This window comes from Sciurus carolinensis, chromosome 11 (genome assembly GCF_902686445.1).
Source record: "Sciurus carolinensis chromosome 11, mSciCar1.2, whole genome shotgun sequence".
Classification (NCBI taxonomy): Eukaryota; Metazoa; Chordata; class Mammalia; order Rodentia; family Sciuridae; genus Sciurus; species Sciurus carolinensis.
The window spans coordinates 53405620-53412104 of NC_062223.1; positions in this window are offsets into that span (position 1 = coordinate 53405620).

Consider the following 6485-nt stretch of genomic DNA (forward strand, 5'->3'; position numbering starts at 1 on the left):
AAAATTTAGTCACAGCTTGAAACAACATGAGTTAAAAAAAGTGATATGATTTCAGTTATAGTAAAAGTTATAAATTGAAATAAGAATTAAAAAGTAGAGGGACTATAAAGTAAGGCAAGGTAAGAATTCCTTTTTGAGAATTTCCAAGAATGTACAATATACAAAGCAAAGCAATCATCCGTATATCCTAAACCATTTTATAATTTATCACTGACCCCAAAATGAAGATATATTTTTTATTCTCATTTAACAAACAAGGACGTTGAGACTCAGAGAAGCCAAGTGACTGGATTATAAGTGGGCAGCAATATCAAGACAGTTTACAAAGAACTATAGCTCCTCCTGAGGACCAAAGCCAGAGAAATTTCAGGAGCTGCTCCAAACTCTAGGATTTGGCTTTAACATGGTCTTCTAACCCATTTAACTGTTGCCAGACAAGATGTAGTCTAGGACTTCAGGTCTGTCTCAAAACAGAGCACTATTCAAATGAGAATGGAAGGATGGGATGCTTTTTCAAGTGCCACAGATTAAAGGCTGCCTGCAACAGCAGGAACACCCTCTGAAAATAATTGAAGATGGCTCTTTATGACAGCTCAGGACTGAAACAGAGCAGAAGTACAGAAGGGCACAGGACAGAGAGAAAATGGAGTCCTTGAACTACACAGTTTCCAATTCCAGTCCTTGTATTTTATTACAGAAAAAAAACAAGCAAATGTTTTCAATCTAATTTAAGAAACATGTTTATAAACAGATTCTCTTTTTTGAAATTAAATATAAATATACAAAAGTTATGAAACAGATGCCCAAATATTTTAGATTCATGTATGTTATCAACACTGCTTTGCATTTACATGTCACTTTGTAATTTGAAAAACACCTGTGTTATTTTGCTAGGGCTATCATACAAAGAGGCTTACAGAACAGAAATTTATTTTCTCCAGTGCTGAGGATGGGAATTACAAGATGAAGATGTGGGAAGGACTGTTTTATTCCATGGCCTTTCTCCTGCGTTTGCAGATGGCCATTTTCTCCTTGGGTCTTCATGCAATCTCCAGAGAGTGTTTTGGTTAATCCTCGACAAAAAGAGTGTGCTTTGTCTTCTGGATAACTACGGGTACTTATTTAGTGAGGGCAGGAAATCACTGATGGAAGGTGAAGTTATTTTTCAACAGTGATTTCCCCAAAATGTTGATGTTACGTATTGCTTGAAGTTTGTGTGTGTATGTGTGTGTGCATTTTGCTAGTAATTAGCATGTCAAAGCAAATGAAATAAGGAGAATAAAAAAAGATATTGGCAGTTTCTTGCATCCTTCAGATGACAGATGGCCTTACAAGTTTTGAATGGTGTAATGAATGAAGAATCCCTTAATGAACACCTTTGTTAACTTTATTTTTTAAAATAACTTTCTTCACATGATTTTCACAATTGAGATTAAGAATTAGTGATAGCAAATGAAAGAGAATAGAAAAAGAAAAAGAAATGAAGGCAGAACTCAATGGATCAGTCATGCTTTATTAAGTAACACATTTTCAAGGGACACATTTTCAAGGGGAAAATGGTGACTGGTTACAGTAAGGTTCTGAGGTTTATAGGGTTTAGCAAGGCCACTTCATGGTACTTTGTCAGATACTTTTGGTGGACTTACTTTTAGCAGGAAGGGGAACTTTGGCAAGTAAGAGAAATTGCAAAAGGTCAGAGTCCTGTTTCTTTTTTTCCCAGTGGGGTTGTAAGTTTCCGCATCCCTCAATTAGGAATTAAACATAATTAGCTTTCTCAAGGTCATAACTTTGACCTGGAATGCAAGTGTCAGTTAAAAGTTTTTCTCATTGCTACTGTGAATAATCAACTAATAGAATTTTAAGTGTACTAAGCAAGCACCTGTCCACACGTGCATTCGGTGCCGATTGGTCATTTGAATACCCAAAACATTTTTTGCATGTACAAAATTATTATAAGAACTTCATTGAACTATTTATTGTGTTTTATATGTCTTGTATTCCTCATGCACGTGTACTCTATTTCCAATAAGTCTTCACTACTCAACAAAAACATTTTATAAATATTACCATTTTGGTTTACAAATTATCCATAAGTTACAGACAGATGGTCCTATGAAAACTGAAATGAAGTTCATAGTTTCTCTTCATCAAATCAAAACACAATGCTGATAACACCCCGGGCTGAAGGTGAAGCAATGGTGGAAAAAGAAACTGCAGTTGTATCTTCGCTTACTGATTTAAGTCACCATGTGTTCCCACTTTCAGTGATTAGACTATCACGCCTGAGGACAGGGATTGTTCTGATATCTTTGAAATACAGAGAACTTACTGTCAGGTTACATGTTAGATATTTAATAAAATCGTAAGTGAATAAATTAACATTGATTAAAACATTTCCATACTTTAAATTTGTTGAGGAAAATCTATCATATTCTAATAATTAGTATTTACTTTATTAATGTTGCCAATGTTTAGATTCTGAAGCAAATGGTATTAGAATTTTTAATTTAGTTAACTTAACATTTTCCTTCTATTCTGTGCAGCATTTTTCAGCTGTTATTTCCAATGCTGTGGAAATGATATTTTCAATTTGCCAAATTCTTACTTTGATTCTAAGAGAAGACCTGGAATACTTCTTCATTATGATTTTTCTGCCTTTTCCTTCCCTCATGCCTAGTGTTTTCACAAAAAAAGTAAATACAGACCCAAAAAGTATAATATGAACCATGGCAAACATTATTTTGCCAGACAAACCTGAAATTGAAAATCTACTTCCTACTAGCTGCATAACTTTGGAAAAATTACATTACATTGAATTGCACTTTAGTTATTTTTGTATTAGTAATTTAAGGATAATGAAATATAGTACATGAGAAGCAATTTACGTAGTGCACAGGAGATCAACATTTTAGGGATAAATGATAAATTTTGTACTAATAGTTATCTAGTAAATAAAAAAGCCCAATAGATTTTCCTATGGATATTTATTACTACTCTAATTAACTACCTTAAACTCAATTGACATTAACTTTCATGAACTCATTAGACATGAAGATTTCTCAAAAGCACTAGTTAAGAATGAGGTAAAATTTGAAATTCTCATCTTTAACAGGTAACCTAAATAGACAGTAAAAGCTCCTAAAGACGTTTTTCCTGTGAAGATTATTTCAGCTCAACCTATTCTATTTAAATACAAATCTGCAATCTATATACTGCCAGGATCTTGGTTGAGGACTTTCAATTCTCTGATAAATTCTGCTTTAGATGTCCATGCTGAAGCCTTATTAGCAGGTATTTCTGTAAGTCAGCAGCATTTTCTATGGAGCAATCAGAGCAGTTTCTAGATGAATTCCTTTTTCTTCCTTATTAACATTATCACCACAGACCAAGTCTACACAGGCTCTTCAGGACCAGCATCTACCTTTGTCTTCTCTGTCTTCGTATTCAGGGTTTATCCCTCTCTTGCCATGACCCAGGATGCTGCGGAAACACATACTGGTGTGATTCATCACCTTTGGGTGGATGCCCCAGCTCTGCAGCTGTTTGTGTCACTCCTGCTTTACCTCATGGCCCAAATATGATGAAGTAAAATGAAGACATAAATGATGGCCATCATTTCTGAGGCAGACACACCCTAAGTTGAACTCTAGCAAGTGACCCTCAATCAGTCATGTCCCTGTGTAATCTCCACTCCTTGGCTGTAGTAAGGATCCGTGATTTGTTTGTAACTAAAGCAATATGGCAAAGGTCATGTGAGGTCACTTTCATATTTTTCTCTTTCTTCATATTTATATTTCTACAATATTGTGTTGTAGGACCCTAAATGAAAGGTTTGAAAAAGAGCTTCTCTTTCTGTCTTTGAGGAAGCAAGTGATCATATTACAATCTATCTATAGAGAGGATTACAAGGTAAGAACACCTCCAGAGCTGAGAATAGCCTCCAGCTCAGAACAACCAAGAAAATGGAGGCTCCAGTTCTAACATCATTCTGATAAGATGAATTCTGCCAAAACCTTGAAGAAGCATGGGAATACACCTACACACACAAAAAAAGGGACATTTTTTTAAGCCATCTTTTTTTCCTTTTAAAGCAAGTATTTCTTTCCAATTCAATGTCTGCAACCCTAATACATTATGCTATAAACATGTATGGTTTCTTTTCGGAGGAGTAAACATCAATAAAGAATTCAACAGTCAAACCAAAGCAGAGAAGGTGAATATTCACCTGGAAAAGAGTAAAATTTACCTTCTAAATATTTTGTAGAATTTCTGAAAAAACCATATCTGAAATTCTAAAGTGGAGTTCCACAGTGCTGCCTCTGGAATCTGAGTACAGTTGTAAACACTAATGTCATTCTTTGCAGAATAGGCTTCACATGGTTTCTGGTTTTTACATCAACAGCTTCTGGCTCAAATTATTTTATGAACATATCTGATTGGAAAGACCTGGGTTATGTTTCTTTGTTTAAAGAGAACTTGGAAGAGTGAGTATCTGAAACTTCCTGTTTCTTTAATGACAAACAGATTTCACCATAAAAGGTATATATTTCTTATATACAGAGAAGGCTTACCCAAAAAAAAAAAAAAAAAAAGATGAAGGTTCATGAAGCAGTGAAAGGTTTTGTTCTGTCCTTCTTAATCTTATATCAGAACTAGTTACCGGTTAAATTAAAATTTTCAGGAGTTTTTTTTTTTTTTGAGTAAAGAAACGTGAATAAGGTATAACTGACTTACTATACACAAGTAGGCATATTCAGAGAAATTTATAAGTTGCTTAAAATGGAAAAGATACATAGAAGCACCATGATTCATGACAGACTTCAAAGGTTCTACTTTTTCACTCCCCCACATTATTCTTCAATTTTTCTCTTGGGTCCAAAGATACACGTTTACGGAAAATCTTCATTTTAGTTATTTGCATAATGTCTGCCTATAGTACACTATCAGTGGGGACTCACAATCTTAGCTTTATTGTCATCATTGGATTAAACTGCAGTGCACTTCTTAGATGACTCAAGAGTCTCTTAGTCCTTTGCCCACTGAACTCAACTTACCTGACGTGGAACTGTCCTGTATCTTATGTGACACTCCTATGTTTCTAATAGTTTGTTGTTGCCGGATAACCTAAGTGTCTCAGGCTTGGGGTTGAAATGGGAAAGGATGCCGTAGTATCTGTTGCATTTATAAAGGGATGATCTTAAAATAAAATTAGGAAATCCATGAGAATAACAATGCCAGTAACTGTAGATGTGAAGGAGGTCTTAGGGCAGCAGAACACACGTGTCATTCTTGTTTGGGACTTTTTAGCCTATTTGGTAACGTAAGATTATCCTAATCAGGAGCAGTGGCACATGCCAGTAATCGCAGTGACTTGAAAGTATGAGGCAGGAGGATCTCAGGTTCCAAGTCAACCTCAGCAATTTAGCAAGATTCTGTCTCAAAATTAAAAAAATAAAAAGGGCTGGGAATGTGGCTCAGTGGTTAAGTACCTTAGGTTAATTCTTTATTACCGCCTCCCCCCAAAAAGAGTATCCTCTTATCCTTGCTACTGCATGTAATTCTGACTCAAACATAGCATCCTTAACTGTCTGTGCTAGAATAAGAAGAATATTACCTCTATTATCTCCATCCTTTTCCAGGCATCAAGATAGCATCCCTTTGTTTGTGTATGCATATATATTGGTGTTGTACCACTGAGCTACATTTCTGTTCTTTTTACTTTGTAATTATTATTATTTTATTTGAGACCTGTTCTCGCTAAAGTCCTCTCACTGAATTGCTGAGGCTTGCCTAAAACGTGCAATCCTCATGTTTTAGTCTCTCTAGTCACTGAGATTGCAGGAATACCCCATGCAATCCAGGCACATTCATATTTTTACTTTGATTTCATTCATTCATTTTTTATTATAGCATCAACTCTCCAGAAAAATTCTTGAATTGGTGGTTGTTATGGTTTAGATATGAGGTGTGCCCTGAAAGTTCATGTGTAAGACAATGCAAGAAAATTTAGAGATGAAATGATTGGGTTTTGAGAGCCTTTACCTAATCAGCACATTAATCCACTGATATGGATTAACTGAGCTGTAACTGTAGGCAGGTAGGGAGTGGCTGGAGTAGATAAGACACTGGGGATGTACCTTTGGGATTTATATTTTGTCTCTCATGAGCAGAGCTCTCTCTGCTTCCTGATTGCTACATCCTCAACTGCTTTCCTCCTCTACATCTTTCTGCCATGTTGTTCTGCCTCACCTCAGGCAGAGAGCAATGAACTTGGTCATATATAGACTGAGACCTTTAAAATTGTGAGTGCCAAATAAACTTTCCCACCCCTACAACTGTTCTTAAAAGCTTTTTGGTCACAGAGACAAAAAAGCTGACTACAACAGTAGTGGAAAGAGATTGATTCAGACTATCATCAGAATAAAACACACACTTTAATGTTTGTGTTCAGTCACATACTTCAGTATTTATTTTTATCTTTATTT